The following is a 21,083-nucleotide window of genomic DNA, read 5'->3' as shown; positions in this document are numbered from 1 at the left end:
CACCAGTAATACACAAACCTCCCCCTTCTCACACTCTCTGAGTCCTGGTGCCTTAATAGCTAGACTTCCTAGGTTGCCCGGAATGGAAAATACCCTGAAACTTAATAACAACGGAGCTGCCATGTTTCATTGTATTTCTGACTTCTGGGCCTGTATCCTCTGCCCCCACCTCAGGACTGCACATCAATCCCTTCCAACTCTGTGGCCAGGCACACTTTCATTCTGAAGGCTAGATTGGATGTATCTTGGGAGGCTGTTGGGCTGGCCATTTGGCGACCTATCCCCAGGTCACGAGACCATCCCTAGGTCACATGAGGCCACAAGCCACACCTGTCTCCTTGTCTCACCATTTTTCACATCAGGAGAAGCATAAAGAATCTCAATCTCTCGCTCCTTCTCCCCTCCCTTTCCCTTCCCCCCAACTCAGCCTGACCTCTGGGACCTAACCTAAAGCCAGGAGGGCCTGATTCCTTTTAAATAAAAAGAAAAATCCCTATTTTTAAATCCTCTGCCTTTTCAAGCCCTCTGCACAGTGCTATCTATCTTTCATACTTACTCTCTTTGACTTCTCAGTAAACATTAGCACCAAGGTGACTGGTATTACCCCAGCTAATAAAATGAGGGAGTCTGAAGAGGAATGAAGGAGAAGGAGAAGGCTTAGAGGGGTAAGGAGTGTTCAGAATTAGGTTTCCCTCCTCTGGGGCTGGCAGAACACACTGCTAATCAGCAGACCAGTCACAGGATTTTGCTGAGTGGGGCTAATTGTGCACTCTGCACTGAGGGTGAGGCAGGGGGTCACCACCTCCAATTCAAGCTGAGTTCTGGAGGAGTTTGTCCATGTTGAGGCCAGCTTGAAACTGGAACCTGATTCAGAGCCAGGGAAGAAGCGGGTTTGTGTGCATAGCCATTTATACTTTTTAGCTATTTCTTCCTTTCAAAGGATATACGACTTTGTATCCTTTTGTCTTTCCAGAGCAGTCTGCTCCTCTCTCCCTAGGCCCCCCGATGACCCCCACAGTTAGTTCTCTTTTAGTGCTCATCTCCCCCCACTCCCTAGGGGAGATGGAAAGTGGCAGCATCTTCTGCAACCTCAGGCTTGAGCCTCCCTCTGTGTCGTTCTGAATAGAGCCCATGCAAATCAGTTTTGCCTGGAGATCTTCTGAGAAGAAAGGGAAGCTCAGAGGCATTGATCTTCCCTGCATTCTGGGAAGTAGTGTTTTTTCTTTACTGCTTCTTTTAAGTGACCCATATCTCATTATAGATATTGACATGGGGTGCAATTCTGAGGAGGCACCTGAGAAATGGGAACTTGGTTGCTTGTTGCCTTTTGAGGGTTGGTAGGAGAGAACCACAAGCCTGTCTACATCTTATCTCCCCAGGAAGGGGCAGGAAAACAACATAGCAAAACGGCTGCCCTGGCGAGAACTCCACCTTGTATCTTCACACCACACACCCACGTGTGGTGATGTTGCCGTTTCTTATGAAGATGAAAGTGGAGGGTGAGGCACAGCAGGGATTCCCTGAGCCCCTGGATGGGGAGGTTAACTGGGACAGTCTGTCCAGCCCATGGGGTAGCCCCACTTAACAATCAGGACTGGTCACCTCCACCCTGACTGCTCTACCTGGACGGGTCTTGAGGGGCCTGGGAAAAGCTGGGCTGCCTTCACACTCTGGAAGAGGCTATCTGTCACCAAAGCCCGTTAAATACATACTGTGTGTCTGCCTTGTGCTCTGGGGAGTCCAATTAAATACAAGATACTCCTGGCCCACGTGGAACTTCAGAAAAACTGGGTGGAGAGACCAGCCACAAAAAAAGGAAGAGTTAACACACAATACACACATAAATCACACACAAGAGTTGTTACAAGTGGTACCTGACTAATTGTCACATGAAAGATGAGTTCACTCTCGTTTGCCCCCACACTGACATTTTGCTGAACAAATGGAACAGAAAGATAGCACATCACAGCTAGCTGAGCTGGGGGAGGGTCGGGGCCAGGGTGCTCAGAGTAGGCAGCATGTCATGGTGGGAGCTACCTCCACTTGTCCCCTGTAATAGAATCAGAAGGACTTGTTTCTGAAATAGATTCAGGGCCGATTTGCCATGCTTTCAGAAGGCCCTGGTTATGTCTTCCTACAAGACATCAACTATACCTGCTCACAGCTGCCCCCTTTCTTTCCATCCCTACGGCAGGAGCCTCCTCCATTATTCACTACGCACATTTGATGCGTGCCAGCAGCAGTTCTCTGTTAATGTCCAGGCCAGGCCACTCCTTTCTCAGGCCCTTAGGATGGATTTGCACTGAATTATCAATGTGCATTAAATTTGAAGCAAATTGGTTTGGGAACAAAGTCCCAGCCCTGTTGTGTGACTGCGACCATGGGCCTCTATTTTCTCATCTGCAATGTGACTACAAACAGGATATCTTCAAAACAGATATCCTACAAAAGGATATCTTCAAAGAAATTTTTTTAAATCCTCACCAGAGGATATACTGACAGAGAAAGAGAGGGGGAGAGAGAGAGACAAACAGAGAGAGAGAGAGAGAAAGAGAGAGAGAGAGAGAGAGAGGGAGGGAGAGATTGATTGGTTGTATCTTGTAACTGTCCACACCAGGGATAGAACCCGAAACCTAGGTACGTGCCCTGACCAGGGATCAAACCCACAATCTTTTGGTGTGTGGGACAATGCTCCACCACCTGGGCCACTTGGCCAGGGCAAGGATATTTTTATTGTATGACTATGATGAGGATCCAAAGGGATCGTGAATGTGATGTGCCTGACGTGTGCCTGGAGTCTAACGCTGTGTGAAAATTCACCGAAGGCTCTGTTAAGGCAGTACTACTCAAACCTGCAGGTACATTCAAGTTACCCGAGGATCTGGTTTGAAAATGCAGATTCAGATTCAGTACAACTGGGAGGACCTAAATTCTCTATTTCTGGCAAGTTCCAAGATGAAGCAGATGTATCTGGTCCGAGGACCACGTTTTGAGTAGCAAGGTACTGAAGGACTTTATGATCAGTATCCTGCATTTCCCAGGTTTTCTCTGGTGCCAGCCCTACCGTGTTTCTAGTCCTTACTTAGACTCTTGCCTTCTCTGTGTTTTGAACCTCCTGCCTCGTCTTTCTGGTCTCTATTTTGCCCACCCCTGTTGACATTTTTGGCACTTTGGTCTACTTTCCCCTCTTACCTCTGCCTCGACTCTTCTCTCTGTTTGACTCTGCCCTCTAGAGTAGCATCGTTGCTCACACTGACTACTCCCCGCCTCTTCGATGTTTTTGGTTTAGTCTCACAAGCTTTCCATAAGAAAGCTTATGAGACTTTTCTTAAATTTTTTATGATTTGCCCATGATTACAAAGGGCAAAAACCCATCACAATATCTTTTTCCTCTGGGCTGCTAGGAAGCTCATAATTAAGTTTTGTGGTGAGTTTTCGCAGTAGTCTCTTCCCAAGTTTTCTGATCATATCAGTCTGCATGGGCCATCCTTTCCTCCTTTAATGACTTGGTTCTTAAAGGACTTATTTTTTGTTTTATTGTATATGTTGCCATTTTCTAGTTGAGTGATCTTGGATTTAACCTCCCTGGGGTTCAGCTTTATCCCCTATGAAGTGGGGATAGCAATGGCAGCTACCTCATAAGATTTTTGGGAGGGTTAAATGAGTAAATACCTGTAAAGTCCTTAGAACAGTGGTTTGCACATGGCAAGGACAACATGAGTGTTATTTATTGTTGTTGTTACCTTATAAAATCCTCAAACCCTTTCTGAAAACCGAGATGGGTCTAATTATCATCATCATCTTCCTTACCAGCATCACTGGGAAAGCCAAGTTGATGTTAATGCGGCAGACGGTATGTCATGAGACCATGGCATGAGACTGGAATACTTGAATTCTGGGACACCTCCTAAGTTAGAAATAAATTTAGAGCAAATTAAACCAAATGCAGTGAATGGTAAACATTAGAGTATATGTTGCCTATATTCTAAAATTAGATCCTTCCAAGATGGGTTGAAGTGAAATGGAATTTGTCCTTTCCAACTCTGTGCCTTTAAACGAGACCAGTCCACTGATGCACCATAAATGTGCTTATGCTGTCACGACTAGAACAATTTTCTTGAAACTTCTCATTTCTCTTTTGCCCTTTCTTGGCTTTCCAGTCCATTATAGTCTCTGACTCGTGGACCTCACGTCTCATAGCTGGCCCAATGCATTTCTTGAATCTAAAGATTAAGTTCAGCTGACTGATTTAATCCCTTCTCTGGCTTGTTGCATTTCTGTCTGCTTCAGGATATCATCCCACTGTATTTCACTTCAACTCCTAGGACTATGTTTGATGGGTTTCTGAGGTTCTTGCCATTCCTGCTATGTACACACAATTCACTCATTCATTTACTCAATGAAACTTATTTTATGTCTATTCTGTGCCAATCAGTGATATGAGTGCTAGGGAATACAGGAGTAAACAAGTCCTGGCCCTCATGGAGCTTACACTTTATTTTATTTTTTATTTGCTTTTTAAAAATATATTTTATTGATTATACTATTACAGTTGTCTCATTTCCACCCCTTTATTCCCCTCTGCCCTGCACACCTCCTCCCATCCACATTCCCCCGCTTTAGTTCATGTCCATGGGTCATACATGTAAGTTCTTTGGCTTCTTCATTTCCAATACTATTCTTATCCTCCCCATGTCTATTTTCCACCTACCATTTATGCTACTTATTCTCTGTACCTTTCCCCTTCTCTCTCCCTCCCACTCTCCCACTGGTAACTCTCCATGTGATCTCCATTTCTGAGATTCTGTTCCTGTTCTAGTTGTTTGCTTAGTTTGCTTTTGTTTTGTATTTAAGGTTCAGTTGTTAATAGGTTGTTATCTTTTTACTGTTCTTATTTTTGATCTTCTTTTTCTTAGATACAGTCCCTTTAACATTTCATATAACAAGGCCTGGGTGATGATGAACTCCTTTAACTTGACCTTATCTGAGAAGCACTTTATCTGCCCTTCCATTCTAAATGATAGCTTTGCTGGATACAGTAATCTTGGATGTAGGCCCTTGCCTTTCATGACTTTGAATACTTCTTGCCAGCCCCTTCTTGCCTGTAAGGTCTCTTTTGAGAAATCAGCTGACAGTCTTATGGGAACCCCTTTGTAGGTAACTGTGTCCTTTTCTCTTGCTGCTTCTAAGATTCTCTCTCGTTTAATCTTGGGTAATGTAATTATGATGTGCTTGTTGTGTTCCTCCTTGGGTCCAGCTTCTCTGGGACTCTCTGAGCTTCTTGGACTTCCTGGAAGTCTATTTCCTTTGCCAGATTAGGGAAGTTCACCTTCATTATTTGTTCGAATACGTTTTCAATTTTTTGTTCTTCCTCTTCTCCTTTTGGCACCCCTATAATTCGGATGTTGGAACGTTTCAAGATGTCCTGGAGGTTCCTAAGCCTCTCCTCATTTTTCTGAGTTCTTGTTTCTTCATTCTGTTCTGGTTGGATGTTTCTTTCTTCCTTCTGGTCCACACCGTTGATTTGAGTCCCAGTTTCCTTCTCATCACTATTGGTTCCCTGTACATTTTCCTTTGTCTCTCTTAGCATAGCCTTCATTTTTTCATCTAATTTGCGACCAAATTCAACCAATTCTGTGAGCTTCTTGATTACCAGTGTTTTGAACTGTGCATCTGATAGGTTGGCTACTTGTTTGCTGCTTAGTTGAATTATTTCTGGAGCTTTGATCTGTTCTTTCATTTGGGCCATTTTTTTTTTTTTTTTTTGGTCTGGGTGTACCTGTTATGTAAAGGGGCGGAGCCTTAGGTGTTCACTGGGGCAGGGTAATGCTGGTAGCTGGACTGTGATGCTGTATGTGGAGGAGGGGCTGAGAGGGAACAATGACGCTTGCTCCACTCTCTGGCGGATTTCAGTCACTCCCTCTGCTACCCACAATCAAACTGGGCCCCTCTGGTGCTGATTCCTGAGTGGGTGGGCTTATGCACGCTCTAGGTCCCTGTGGGTCTGTCCAATGAACTCTCCTGTGAGGCTGGGAGTTTCTCCTGCTGCTGCCTCAACCCCCACGGGTATTTTCAATCAGAGGTTTGAGGCTTTATTTCCCTGCGCTGGAGCCCTGATTGCATGGTCTGTTTTGCTCCCCTGCCGTTCCTCCCAGTTCATGTATGCGCGAATGTGGGGCTACGGGGTCTGCTAGCGGTTGCACTGCCTGCCCCGTTTGTCCCACAGTCCTCCATGTCTCTGGGTCCAGTTGCATTGCTGAGGTAAGGTTTATTGAAGACATTTAATGGACTTTAATGATCACCTATTCCAGCTACCTCAGTCTGCAGATGAATAAACTGAGTCTCTGTGAGGCAAAGAGGCCGTGACCAAGGGCACATACTTGATTGACCATAGGGCATTTTTTTTTGTCCTTTCTCTTCATTACACGTCATTTTTTTCTTGCATGGATTCTAGGTCAATAAATTATTAAGGCAAGTTTATTTATTTAGGAGAATTTCTAAACCTTATGGGGTTTTGGAAATGTAGGAAAGCCATCTATAATATTGCCCATTAAAGCCTCATTTTTGGGTTAGAAGGCTCATGGGTTGGCTTCCAAGTGGCAATTCTTGATTTCTGATCAAGGAACTCTTAGGGGTGAGGGATAGTAATGGTGCAAGTTTCCTTCTAAGACACTACAAACTGAGAGTAAGAAAGGGTTTCAGAAAGACTCACCTATTCATTTACAAATAAGAAGATGGAGGCCTAGACAAATTAAGTGACTAATTCAAGATCCCATTGCAGGTTAGTAGTAGACAGAGATCAGGGCTGTCTCCTGATACACAATGCAAAACTTCAGATTGAGTGTTGGAAGGTCCATGTCTGACTCCCATTGTTTCCCCTAGTCATGCCCCTGACCTCCTGTAGGTCTCCATTTCTGCAGGCGTGTGACGCTGTGCATCAGCTATCCCTGTATAACTCAGCTTCTTCATTTGTAAAATGGGGTTGATCAAATGGATTAATGTATATAAGATTGTTGTATAAAACTGCTTTTTCCCCACCCTTACAAGCAACGTGTCTTCTGTAAAGCCATCCAGAAGACAGGAAGTCACCAGAATCCAAAATGAGTCCCCCATCAGGAAGAGAACTCTGACGTGGGAGGTGGGAGAGCCGTGTGAGTCTCATGAATGTATTGTCAGCTCCTTTTTCAGCTCCCTTCACCTGCTAACAGGGTGCTTTTAAAACTTTTCTCTCTCCCACATCTTCCATAACTCTTAGAGAAAATATTGCCTGTTGAATGTCTTTATTTCCTATAACTCCAGCTGACAAACATTTACATAAATGCTCCTCCTTCTGCATTGGCGTTATCCTGCCTCTTCTCTTGGTCAACTCTAATTCCCACTTACTTTTCACAGCTCAACTCAGATGTCACTGCACCTCACCCTATCCACCTCCCTTGGCTATTGGGTGCCCCTCTTCCGTTCTTCCATAGCACCTATGTGTCCTCTATTGAGCATGAATCCCATTGTCTTCCATATTTGTTTACTGGAAGGCCCCCCTCTCTAGAATGTAGGGATTCTATTTATCTCTAGTTACCTACATGTGCCCGTGGCATGTAGTATGTTCTCAGTAATGGCTTTTTGATAAATGAATGCATGCATGATGCCTACTTAGGTTGTCCTGAAGATGATACCATTAGCTTCTGTTTTATCATTTCTGGTAAGGAAGAGTCTCCAGGTTGTCCAGGCTGCCTTTGCACCTCCCAGCCTCAGGCAGAAATGAACAAAAGCAGAGCTACTCTGTTTTGGCTGGGGCCCAGCTGTGCACTTTCTGAAATCCTCTCTCAGCTGGTGCAGGTGAGGATGTTGAGGACAGCTTCTAGAAGATGCAGGCCTGGCCTGGCCAGTCACTAGGAGCTCCTGGTTTTCCCAGCAGCAAGCCTGCTCAACCATTCAGTCCTGCTGGGAACCTTCCCTGAGAGGCTCAGCAGCCTCTGCCCTCAGAATCTTTTCCCATCAACAGTGAGTCAGGCACATGGGACTCTGAGTATGCCATCATAGTTTGTATCTCAGCAACAAAGATACCAAAGGAAGTGGGGGAATGTAAGAGAGAGATGAGAAGAAGGGGGATGATTTCTTGCCTCCTATCACTCCATCAGTCAGGTGTGGTCCAAGCTCCAGAGACGTTGCACAACGATGTCATCCAGGATACCCATCTGGTCTACAATGTGAGCTTGGAGGCCTAGGATGGGTAAGGCTAAGTGTTATATGAGCCTGGCACTCATCTCAGTGGAGGGGGCTTTAGCATTCATTCTCTTTCTCTGACAGAGCTTCTTGACCTCAGCACTGCTTTCCTGGCTGTAGAGGCCTTTGTGCCCCTCCCCATGCTACTTTCCACACACTTCACTTTTCCTGCCTTTCTGATCTGTATCAAAAGCCATGTGTCCCAAAGAATAAGGCACGGTGGTTAGGGATTGGTATTCTGCAGGCGGTCTGATCTGGGTGCAAATTCTGGCCCCACCATGGACTACTGTGCAAGTTACTTATCTTCTCTGAAGATTTGTTTTCTCATCTAAAATGTGGCAAAATCATCCATTCATGGGGCTTTGTGAGGATTACATTAGATCAGTGATTTTCAACTATTGTGCCTCAAGAATTTTTAAAGTGTGCAATACATTACTATGTAGGCAGGGGCACTGACCTTTTTTTAACTTAGATTGTCAAATAAAAAAAATGACAACAGCCAACACAACAATAGCATCTGGTGTGAATGAATCAAAATTATACTTTTTTGTCAGATTAGCAAAAAATATATATTTTTTGTATGCTGCAGAATTTTAGTAATTAGTTTATGCGTGCTGTGAGATGAAAAAGTTTGAAGATTGCTGTTAAATAGTGCTCATAAAGGGACTGGCATATTTTGAGCTTTCAACAAATAGTGACTGTTACATTGTTTTATAACTATATCTTTCTTGGACCAACCTCGTCAGAAATAATCACTCTTTCCTTGGTGTTGCAATGGACATTTTAATAATAATATATAGTTATTATATAATAGTATATATAGTAATATATATTAATATTACTAATATTAGTATACTATATATACTAATATATACTACTAATAATAGTATATATAATAATATGCTAGGTATAAGCTATATATGCATATTATATACTTATATATGGTATACTATATATATTATATATACTATATGTATTATATATAGTAATAATAACTTATCAAAAGCTTACCATGTACAGATATTGTTCCATGCGTTCTATATGTATTAATTCACTGAATCCTGACTAGATAGGTATAATCATTATCCAAGTTTTATAGATGAAAAACTGAGGCACAGCAAAGTTAAGCAGCTTGCCTAAAGATATGAAGTTAGTAAGAGGAAGAGCAGCATTTGAAATGAGGTAAGCTGGCTCCAGTATTAAGAGTTTTCTTTGTGTGGGATTTTCACCCATCCCTGGGCTGTGAGTCTTGTGGTGCATTGCCTGTGTCTGACTCAACCTTGTAACGTCCCCAGGGCCTTGCTCCAGGTTTACAGTGGTCGTGGAAAGCCTGTACAAAGCAGATGCCATCAGAAAACATACTAGCTCTTGAGTAGCTAATAGCCTGGGAGGGCAGGCACCAACTTTATGCTCCCCAGCCCAGGGGCCCAGTTCCCAAAGCCCTGACCTCCTGCTCGTTTCTGGTCCAACTCAATAGGCTATATCTGAGCCTGGCAGCAGATGGCAGATTGTTTCCCCCCAGGAAAAAAACACTTAGGGTAGGCAAGGCAAGCTATACTGAGACAAAATGATCACCAAGCTAATTAGAATAAGAAAAATAAAGGTTCGTTTTGCAGCTAGGGATTGTATTTGAGGAGTGAGCAGAGGTAAGACATGGAATTAATGATGTGGTGGTCAGTCAACAGAGCAGAATGATATGCAGGATACTATCTAAGAAAACCACCTATTTGGCCTAGTAGGCCCCTGCTGAGCCACCTGCCCTTGCACCACGCCAAGCATGGTGCATGGCGGGACCCAACTGTCCCCTGAAGATCACTATCTGCACCATCACCAAAAGGTAAGAATGGTGTAGCAAAGTGAGCAAAGGAGTGTTAACAAACACTTAAGTCTTCTGATCTTCATTTTTCTCTTACCTAAAGTGAGGATAATAATAAAACTCATGACTTTGTTGGGAGAAAGTGAAATATCATTCATTGTGGAGAGTGGTAAAGATACCTTATATCTGAAGAATGCTTTAATAATAATAAATAAATAACAATAGCAAAAATAATATCTAACCTACATATAGCATTTTCTATATGCCAGGAACTCTTCTAAGTGCTTTATGTATATTTAATCCCCATAAGAGGATTGTGATAGGTAGTATTATGTCCATTTTACAGATGGAAAACTGAGACACAGAATGGTTAAGTAAATTGTTCAAAGTCACACAGCTAGTTACTAGCACAGTAGGCATTCAAATGTAGACAATCTGACTCCAGGTCTGTGCTCTTAAACACCAAGTGGTTAAAATGAATGAGAGCATGTGTATTTGTAAAACATCCCTACATCCATCATTTTAAGTAATCCCCCCTGCTCGCTGAACAGAGGAACTCCTTGGCACAGGGGAAACTGGGCCATTCTTCACTTTCAGCCGAGTCCACCTCTTGAGGAAGTGCCTTGACTCTATTATAGATCCCAAACATTAGGAAAGCTTGCCTGACGCTTGCAGAAAACTATCAAGAGGGTCATCTTTGTTTTATAGTTCAGCTGGATAATCTCTTCAAACTCTGGATTCTCACTATTGTGACATCTCAGTGTCCATCACAGTCCCCAGTAGCTGACCCTGACTGCAGTGGAGGTGCCACAATAAATCAGATTATAGCCCTGGATGGTGTGGCTCAGTTTGTTGGGCATCTTCCTGCAAACCAAATGGTCGTAGGTTCAATTTCCAGTAGGGGCACATGCCTAAATTGTGGGTTTGGTCCCAATTTGGGGAGTGTGTAAGAGGCCACCAATTGATGTCTCTCTCTCCATTGATGTTTCTCTCCCTCCTATATAGAATCGATACAAGAAAAGAAATAAAAATAAATAAACCAGACTACAAATATTTATTAGGCACCTACAACTTGCCCAGCACTGTGCAGGGGCATGGGAACAGAATGAATTAAAGAAGCAGTGGAAGCAAGGGAGGGAGGTGGGTGTGGATGGGGTGGGGGTGGGGGAGTGGTGGGGAGAAAAGGCAGACAACTGTAATTGAACAACAATAAAATAATTAAAACAAAAAAAGCCAGAAACAGGATTATGGCACCCATCCACAAAGAGTTAGAAGTGACTTGCTAAAAATTAATGCTGACAACTTTAATTACCTGTGGTGGGAAAGAAAGAAAGTTAGTTTTGATTGGATGGACTATAGGGTGCTTCTCAAATCGCCTCCTCTGCAGCTGTTGGGCCTGTCCTAGAGTTCGATTCTCCACTGAGGTCTCTCCATTTTTCCCATGAATAACAATGGTAACAAAGCAGGTAAAGGAGACCTTAGTCCACTACAATCATTTCCCTTTCCCCCTTTAACGATAGGGCCGTGGCAAAGAGAAGATGCTTCACTTCAGTTTTAGTCCATAATAATAGGAGTGCCTGGAAGAGAACAATAGAAAATTTTGAGGTTGTGATTCTAAAGCATAAAAAGAGCAGAGTTAATTACCTTTGGCTTCCCAGACAGATTTCTATGTACACAGTTGTGTTTCATCTTTGTAACTCGAGGCTAGACTTTGAGGGTCTCTGAAGCAGGGAAATTATCCATGCTGTGTCCAGAGTCATGCTCCAATTAAAAGCTCATGGACAGCAATACTGCTTGGGGACCCCACAAGAGAAGCCCTTCTCTGGAGAGATGTTTATTTGGTAATTCAGAAGAGTAAAGGGATTCATTCTAAAATTTTTGCTTGGGGGCTCTCAGGTCAAGTTCTACTCTGCAGAGGGGTGTTCAGTTCCGTTGAATTTCTTCACCAAGTCAACACAAATTTCAGTGTGGAAATGAGTGTGTGGAGACATTTCCGACGTGGTGTTTCTTTTTTTGCCGTTGGATAAAAACACAGTCAGACCTTTGTGCACGGTGCGGATTCTGGAAGGCCATGGGAGGCAGAGTGGGAGGATCTCTAAGGCATCTCAGGGGAACATTTAGCACAAACACAGTACGTGCCAACTTGCCTTCAGGCTGGGAGGCTGAGAGCTTCTCTGCAGCAGCCCCACTCTTCCCACACGCTCACCTGAAAGGAACTGGAAGGCATCCCCTTGGCTTGTTCATGAGGCTGATTCATTTATCCATTGAACAAATATTTGTTGGGTGTCAGCTAATGCCAAACCTATTATAGGCACTGAGAATATGGCAGTGAATAAAAATAGGCAAAAATTCCTACCAACATAAATTCATTTTTCCCCAGATTCACTTAATATTATTATTGTGCTCTCTCTGGTTTTATGTATGTATATTTTATATACATATTCTTAGATTTTATATATTGATCTCAGATTTCTCAGATTTATATGTAAATGATATATATTAAAATATAAATTTGATATACAAAATATTTAAATATATCTTATTAGATTATAAAATCCAAGAATCAGGGACTGAGTTTATCTAATTATCTGTATGTAAAGCCCAGAATAGCATCATTCATTCATGCATTCATTCATTCAACACATACTCATACTGAGTTAGGTGATAGGGATACAGTTATGAACAAGGCAGAAAATCTCTCATAGAGGTTATAATGTAATTTAGTGACTATGAAGACAAAGATAGTGATGCCATGGTTTTTTGACATTTAATTCAGGTTTAATGATGTACACATTTTAAAACTTACATTTGAAAAAAATACATTCAAAGAGTAGTGCCATATTCACTACTAGTTGACACATTTCCAGCATTAATGACTTTGTCCACCCTCTGTACAGTCCTTCATCTTTTAGCTTATTATTTTGAAGTAATTTTAGATTTATGAAAGTGTTGCAAAAATAAAGTACACAGAATTCCTGGGTACCCTTCACCCAGCTTCTCCTTATGTTAAGATCTTATATAGCTACAGCACCTTTATCAAAGCTAAGAAATTGACATTGGTATAATACTATTAACCAGATTATAGACTTCACTTGGATTTCACCAGTTTTTTTTTCCATTAGCATCTTTCTTCTGTTCCAAGATCCTATACAAGACACCCTGTTGCATGCAGCTGTCACACCTCAGCTTCCTCCTGTCTGTGACGAGATCACATTCTTTCCTTGCTTTGATAACTTGGACAGCTTGGAAGAGTGCAGGTTAGGTATTTTGTAGAATGTCCCTGAATTTGGGTTTGATGGCTGTTTATTGTTACTACACTGGGGCTATGGATTTTGGGGAAAGAATGCCACAGAGGTAGAGTGCATTTCTCACAGTGTTATGTCAGGAATGTGTGACAGTACATGGTTTCCCACTGGCCATGTTAACCTTGGTCTCTTGGTTAAGGTGTCTGCCAGAATTCTCTACTATAGTCATTTCCCCCCTTTGTATGCTCTGTGTGATAGGAGTTAGTTCCTGAGTTCACACTCAAGGAGAGGGCAGATTCAACTCTACCTCCTGGAAGAAGGCTTCCTTTGTTCTTGACATTTTCCTCACTTAGATATAATATATGAGTATTTTGGATTAAGGGCTTTAAGGATCACATATAATTTCCCCTTTAAGTGATGTTAAAGTTATGTGAAAATTCATAAATTTAATCTGCTTGTACAGCACCTTGTTCAGAAAACCTTCATCATTTAACATGAATGAGAGAGAGAGAGAGAGAAATATTTCTTTGGAGGGTTCTAAAGTTCTTGCAACTTGTAAATTAAATCCAGTACTACAGATGAAATAACCTTTTAAGTTTAACACAGTTGTAACAACTGCTTATTACGTGTATTTTAAAGTAAGTGACTCAATAACAGTTCAATTCACATAACCGTGGAATCATAGATAAAACACAAGAATTATCTGGTCCAGCCTCTTCAGTTTATACATGAGGAAATTGAGGCCCAGAGAGGAGGTGCTACTTTTCTGAGGTTGCTTAGCCAGTTACAGGGAGCCCAGGCCTCCTGCTTCTCAGGGCTCTTTTCCTGCAAATACCTCTGTCTGGTCTCCCCAGCAGCTGAGGGCATCTGTACCATCTCTTCCCTTCCCCCTCTCAGCTATTTCCACAGTGCAAGGCCTTCCATTCTTTCTGTGGGTCAGGAAGAAGGCCTGTGTTCGGCCATCCTCAGGATACCACAGGATTAAGGGAAGCATGTTTTACAAACGTCCTCATGCCCCACTCCCACCCAGCTCTCATCTGCAACTGGGGAGCAAGAGGACCTGGTATCCTCCAGTCTCTTCCTCAGCTGATGGCTGGAGGCCTCGCTCCCAGTTTAGCAGGCTCTGCTTCGGGCTGCAGTTGCTACAGTTTGAAAGTGGAGACTCTCTATTAAATGTAGAGTTTATTCTTAGAGCCTGCTGTGCCAAGGACAACAAGAACAATTCCTTAGAAGACTGGGCTGGTTTCAAGTTATGAAAGAGCTAAGCTAAGCTATTCTCAAGAGGCAGTGAGAACTATATAAAAGTTGGCATTGGGAGAAGAAACTAGAAAAATGTTGTTCTCTCTGCCCACCACTCACTTCAACTGGGGTTAAAAGGCAGTGTGATAAATGCGTGACTGAATATGCTCAGCTAAAGAGATATGTCATTTCTCCCTGTAAAGTGAGTGGAAGTCCCACTCATGTCCTATGCACAAGGGGAGTGCTGAGGACCAAATCCATGTGGAAGTGCTCTCTCCCCAGTGTCTCTGTGGACAGTGAGGTGCATGTGAGGTTAGGGATCTAGGTCTCAGGCAGACAACCTGACCAGCTGTGGTTTCATGTCCATTTTGACGGTCTTGGCCACGGTCAGTGAGACTTAGAAGTAGAACCAAAGGGAATGAGAGCCCGAGGAAGTGGCTGCAATTGTAGCAGCAAGGGCTCCTCCTGCAAAAGGCTTTCACCCCGCTCTTGGTAAGGTAAGTAAAGATGGTTTTTGACTGCCTCAGTTTCCCTCCCTTTGTTGTGCCTCCTCCATATATGTCCCTCTGTCTAGAGCCTTCAGTACCTATTCCTTTCCCCTACACCAGAATCTCTCAGAAAAGCTTGGGAACTCCTTAATACTAGCATGTAAATCACTGATTTCACTTCAGAGTGTCAGCTCTTTAGAAGGACCATTGCCTGTAAACAGGCATAAACACCTACACGTGGTTCTCCACCTTCCCTGTGCATCAGCATCATGGGTGGTACACTGATGAATGCGGAAGCCCAGCACGCACTCAAACTCTGCATTGTTCAAAAGCTCCACAGCTCCATAGGTGACTCTCAGGCATGAGGAGGGCTGAAACCCATTTCTAGTTTAAGTGAGAGGCTCTCAGTGTGTGGTCCCTGGGGCCAGCAGCATCAGCATTGCCTGGGAACTCAGGAATGCAAATTTTGGGGGCTTGAATCAGACCTCCTGAATGAAAATCTCGGGGGGTGGGGCCCAGCAATCTGTGTTTTATTGTCTTCCAGGAGACTCTGATGCACACTTCAGTTTGAGAACCACTGCTTTTAGCAAAAGGAGCAAGGTCTAATGGGAACATTTTGGTCAGGAGGTATGTAAGTGTGGATGGAGGGCAGGGGTGCCCTCTGAAACCACACTCCATGAACGGTTGGCTAGTCTGTACCCACTAAAACCATCTCTGGTCACTTGTTGATCAACGGAAGCTGTCTCAGATCCACAGACCATCAGCAATGTTGGAACCTTTTCTTCCAGTAGGAAGGATAGGTTTTCTTCAAGTGGCCACAACATACTGGGTAATAGTACTGATTGGTGGTGGTTATGTCAGTGGTCATAACTCCCCCTTCCTTCCTCTTCTGCCCCACAAGCCACAGACCACAAGTGAGGCTGGTGGACAGGGCAGGGGCACAGAATAAGGTTGTGGTATGGGAAGTGATTTGACTTGTTGAGCTGAATTGGGCTGAATTAGAGGCCACGGAACTCTTCTGCACAGTATGTCTTTACTTTTTTAAATTAAATTTATTGGGGTGACATTTGTTAATAATAATATATAAGTTTCAGGTGCTCATCTTTATAATACAGCATCTGGATATGCTATTGTGTTCTTTAATTGTAAATTTTATCTCACAACAGTAGTCTCAAAGCATTCACTTGAAGGGTGATGTCTTCATGGCCTGAAGCACTGCATGTGTGAAAGATGTCCTGAACATTGGTTGAAATGTGGGGACATTTCAGTTCTATTCAACTAGCACTATTCTTGGCACTGGGGATGCATCAGTGAACAAGCGGGACACTGTCTCCAACCTCAGGATCTCAGAGAGAACACAAACAGGTGAGAATGCCGCTAGTGAAGAGGAGACACAGAAAGGATGCTGTGGAGTTTCCCTGTTCTTACTTCTGGGGATCAGGTAAGTCCTCTCTGGGAGAGTGGTTTAATCTGAAAACTAACAGTTGAACTGGAATGAGCCAGGTGAAGGGATGCAGGGGAGGGAAGAAAAGCGAGGGAAGAACATTCTAGACAGAGAAAGAGCTTACGTGAGACCTGGAGTTGAGAGATAGCCTGGTATAGAAGTTCTAAGAACTGCAAATTGAATGTGTGGGACCCTAGAGTGAAGGGGACAAGGTGAAGTTAGAGAGGCAGCAAATCCGGATCCCCCAGCACCAAGGGAGTTAGATGAAGAATTTGGACCAGGGCCTAAGGGCAATTGGAAGCCTCTGAGGGGTTTAAAACAGTGAAAGAAAATGACAGATTTGCATTTTGGAAGGTGTATTGTGAGGGGAAGGTAGGTATTGAGAGACAGAAGATGTGTGTTTATATAGACTAAACTTATGAATGTTTGCTTAGGAAAAATATTAAATGAACTAAAAAATTATGAGACTAAAATGTGTGTTCCTCTTTTTCAGCCCTAGTTTTGTATCTCTGGATGAAATAGATCGATAACAGCGACCTTCAAAGAGTGCCTGTTTATTTGACAGACAGGTGGAGTACTGGCCAGTGGCGTAAGTCAACTGATGCTAATCGAACACTGGCCATTTGCAAATCACAGAATAAAACGTGGCACTGGACACCATGGGGGAATTCTAGGAAGGTTTGGTCCTGCCCATAGGGAACAAACAATCGAGTTACAGAAATAAACAAAAACACTGAAATGTTCATTGAAAATTCAAGCAGAATATGATTAATTATCAAAAGATGAGGATGGAATCATCAACACTCTAAAAGGAGTAGTAGGAGAAGTAGCTTCATTGAAGATGTGGGTCTTGGGCAAGGCTTTGAAGGATCCCGGGAAGTGGGTAGACAGGCAAGTGTGGGGAGGACAGTGTGTGGGGTAGGGCGGAGCCTGAGCAGTGGGCATTGTGGTGGGATCCACATTTGTGGTTTGTATTTGTCTTGATTTTCAGGGAAAGTCAACTGAACCTCAGGTGTAATTAAAAAGCACAGTAGCTTTTAGCAAAGCATAAGGGAGCAGTAAGTTTTCCCATCTTACTTAGTGGTCACCTTTCTGCCACACCTGCTGGAACTGCAGCAGAATAGGAGCACGTGTGTGGACTTGTCTGGAAAGGCATGGGGGGGTGATCTGGAAGACACCTGGGAGGGTGGAGGGGACCCTGGCACTGCCTCAGGGAAGTTCAGTGAGTCTTCTGTAACTACTGATCACCCCAGAATTCAGCATGCTCTGGTTTTTAGAACATCATCTAGTGCCAAGGCAGCTTTAAGAAGTTACATATAACACAAGGGGCCATTTCTAAAGTCACATTTACCAGAAGCCCCGACTCTGCCCCTTGCCACTGAGACAATCTGCTTGTGCAGACGTTCAACTCTTTTGAAGGATAGACTTGGCTCTGAATTGCTCTCAAGTCCCAGGTACAAGTTGCCACTTGATGACCACCTGCCACCACCCTGGGCAGCAGACTGAAACTGGACCCTGTAACAGGAGCATCAGGTCTGGGCCAGAGTGAGAGAAGATAGGCACAGTCTGGCTAGAAAACAGTAGTCTTTCAGATGCATTGAACTGGGAACGTCATGGGCGGAGCATTTCTAACCATGGGTATTGTCTGGAGAAGCTCATGGGGCTGCCTGGATAGAGGACCAGAGACCAAAGACAGCCTGTGTGCCCCGCCCTGTTTTCAATGGGGTAGGTCCTCTTCTATCTGTTCTATGTTTTGGGGGATCTTAATAATTTATTTCTGAAAAAAGGATTCAGATGGCAGAAATGAGTAAAAAAATCTTTGTCAATAGAATGTCCTTTTCACAACATGCTGTGTTGGTCCCTGCTTGAAGGAATGTCCCCAAAATAGGGAAGAGACTTGTTGAGCACCCTGACTCTGGTGCCCACTGGGGTGGCAGCACTGAGCCCTAGAACCTCAGCATGTGCAAACCGGGTGAGGCTCTGCAGGGGTCACTGGGGGCAGGGATGGGGAGCAAGAGCTCCAGCGGTGCCAATGCCAGTGCAGGAGGAACAATAGACTAGTGTGTGCTGCCTAAGGGGCCCAGCGGAGCTGACAGTCCACCAGGGCTGCAGGGCATGTTTGTCCAGGCAGGAAGCCACCGGGCATCCCAAGCCATCCTCCCCTGGCACACACCCTGACTGCACCTGCAGTGGAGCCATGGGCACCTGAAAGATGGCAGGAACGGTTGCTGGGAACCCTGTCCCAAACCACCTGGCCAGGCCAATTCCTTTCTTATTTCCTGGTTGTGTTTGAGGACTGTCCCCCTCCTCCCAGCCCTGCCCCCCCGCCCCCCTGAAAAGACTCTCCATTGTGTCTGGGTTGCTCAGCCTTCTCTCTTAGCCACTCATGGCCTCACTATCCAGACATTCCCTGAGCTGGGGGGATTGGGAACTACTGGAACAGCTTCCAGGAGGAAGGGTCCAGTGGGGACCAGGTACCTCACAGGCTCTCACTGATATTTTTGTGAAATGAATAATTTTATGAATGTGCTTCTTTCTTCAACCCTGCCCAGCTGTCCCCCAAAGATGGGAGTGACTAATGAGGAAATTCTCCTAGGAGTCTGATGGTGCATCCAAGATTTAGGGCTAAAGTAGAAGATCTCCAGATACACAATTCTCTAGGTGGCCAGTGTCCAGGGACCCACACTCAGTTACTTCTTGGTTTCAGCATGTACTTCTCAGGCATCCATGGGGACTGAGATTCACAGTTAGCTGCTGATGTTGCCTGAAGGCTTTTGAAGGGCTGGACCAGAGCAGGTGTTCAAAAGTTTGAGGTCTGTCATTTGCTTTGGTCAATCTAATCAGTCCAAGCTGGCATCACAGCCTTTGACAGGTGGGAACATATAGCTGCCTAGATTAGATTATGTGACTCACTGTCATTTATAAAGTATGATTTATTAACCTGGTTCCTGAGAAATAACAGGAGAGTGCCATGATAACATGGACGTGGAGGAATCCTGGAGAGATCAAGATAGTGCCAGCCCACAGCGATCTCTCTGCTCTAGCAATCTGTGTACTCGTTTATGAATCTAGGTGACTATATCATATAATTTGTCATCACTCTGTTATCTGTTCTCATGCCTCTCTGGTCCAGGCAGTACCACAGGACTTCCCTGAGGCCCAGGCATGAACCCATCTGTGATATTGTAATAGTAAAAGCTATCCCTTTTAGATGTTTACTATGTTCTGCACTGTTGTAGTGTTTAGTGTATAATAACAAATCTAATCCTTACAAAAATTTATAATACATGAACCCAGATTAGATAAGTAACTTGTCCAAAGCTGATCGAGGCAGGATCAAACCCAGGCATTGTTGATCAGTCACCCAGCTACATAAGATCGCATGAGCTGGAGTAGGCTGAAGTACTTATTCTCCCCAAATTTCAGAGCCAAGCGACGGGAGACAAAAGAGACAGGCCAGGCTCTGCTCCCTGAAAATGAAGGCCAGCTGTGGTAGGGGGAGAACTGGGTAAGGCAGTCATTCTCAAATGTGATCCCTGGACCAGTGGTATCTGCATCACCTCAGAACGTGTTAGATAGACATGCAGATTCTCCAGCCCCATCCCAGACCTACCAAGTCAGAAATTCTGGGAGTACTAATTCTGATATGTGATAAAGCTTGCAAATCACTGGAACAGGGAGTCAGGGGGCTAGGTTCTAAGCCTTTCTCTGCCCTGGTCTAGCTAGAAGACCATTCACAGGTAATTATATCGGTCTGATTCTGGTCTCCTATCTCTAACATGAAGGGCTCACTGTAGACTCATTCACTTTTCCTTAATCCAAAAAACGTTTCTTGAGTACTTACCATGTGACACATTCTGAGAATAAAAAGTCACTATGCCTTCTTAATGGAACACAATAATAGCTAGGTGGCTTGACCATCTATGGTCACCACTTGAGGTTCAACCCTAGTTAATTCTTAATGGGGCAATTGTTAGACTCTTTCTCTATCTCCTCTTTCTTCTAACTCCAATATAGCTCCACACTGTTGCCAAAGCCACGTTTAAGAGAGGCATGACTCTGACGTTGGTGCTCCTCATTTAAAATGTTCCAATGACTTCCTGTTGTGTGTTTTCCAAATGAAACATAATGAAGGCTCAGCCTGCTTCTGATCCTTGGAAACGGTGGAGGCCTCAGACACAGCTCTGTTCACAGGCCTGTAAGATGGTTGGAAGGGAGGAGTTGTGGGCAGCAGAGGCCCTAGGTTCTGCAGAAAATGAATCCAGTGGCTGAGAAAAGAAAAGAGTAAGATTCTTGTGCAACATTTGGCAAAAGTCTGCTCTTCCTTGGGGCTTATGTGACATTTCCCTGGAAAAACCTAGTTAAATTTCCTGCCTATATTTCAAAACCTACAAAAAGTTTGGACCAACAGAAAATGGGTGTTATTCATTATTAATAATGTTAATGATAACAGTAATGTCTACCGCTTACAGAGCCTTTACTGTGTACTGGGCATTGTATATTTTGGTGGCTAAGTCATTGCCTGGACCAGGAGATCACGGGTACTCAGGTACTGATTGACTGTCTCTGACTGACTGATTGACTTTGTCTCTGGACTCACTGAGGCCAGCCTTAGCTCACTAGTCTCTCTC

The 21,083-nt window shown here is 43.9% G+C and overlaps 1 long non-coding RNA gene across 1 annotated transcript in view; it reads left to right on the top strand.

Moving 5' to 3' along the window:
• LOC123480811 (uncharacterized) overlaps positions 1-18,498 on the top strand; it is a 34,835-nt gene extending 16,337 nt beyond the window's left edge. Inside the window, exons 2-4 of the long non-coding RNA XR_008427023.1 lie at positions 15,553-15,635; positions 16,175-16,449; positions 16,946-18,498. This is a non-coding gene — a long non-coding RNA (uncharacterized lncRNA). The remainder of the gene's footprint in view (positions 1-15,552; positions 15,636-16,174; positions 16,450-16,945) is intronic.
• Positions 18,499-21,083: the final 2,585 nt, after the last annotated feature.

The sequence above is a fragment of the Desmodus rotundus genome, chromosome 5, assembly GCF_022682495.2.
Source record: "Desmodus rotundus isolate HL8 chromosome 5, HLdesRot8A.1, whole genome shotgun sequence".
NCBI classification, from domain to species: domain Eukaryota; kingdom Metazoa; phylum Chordata; class Mammalia; order Chiroptera; family Phyllostomidae; genus Desmodus; species Desmodus rotundus.
The sequence above is the reverse complement of the archived record's forward strand: the minus strand, read 5'-3'. Positions and strand labels throughout refer to the sequence as shown.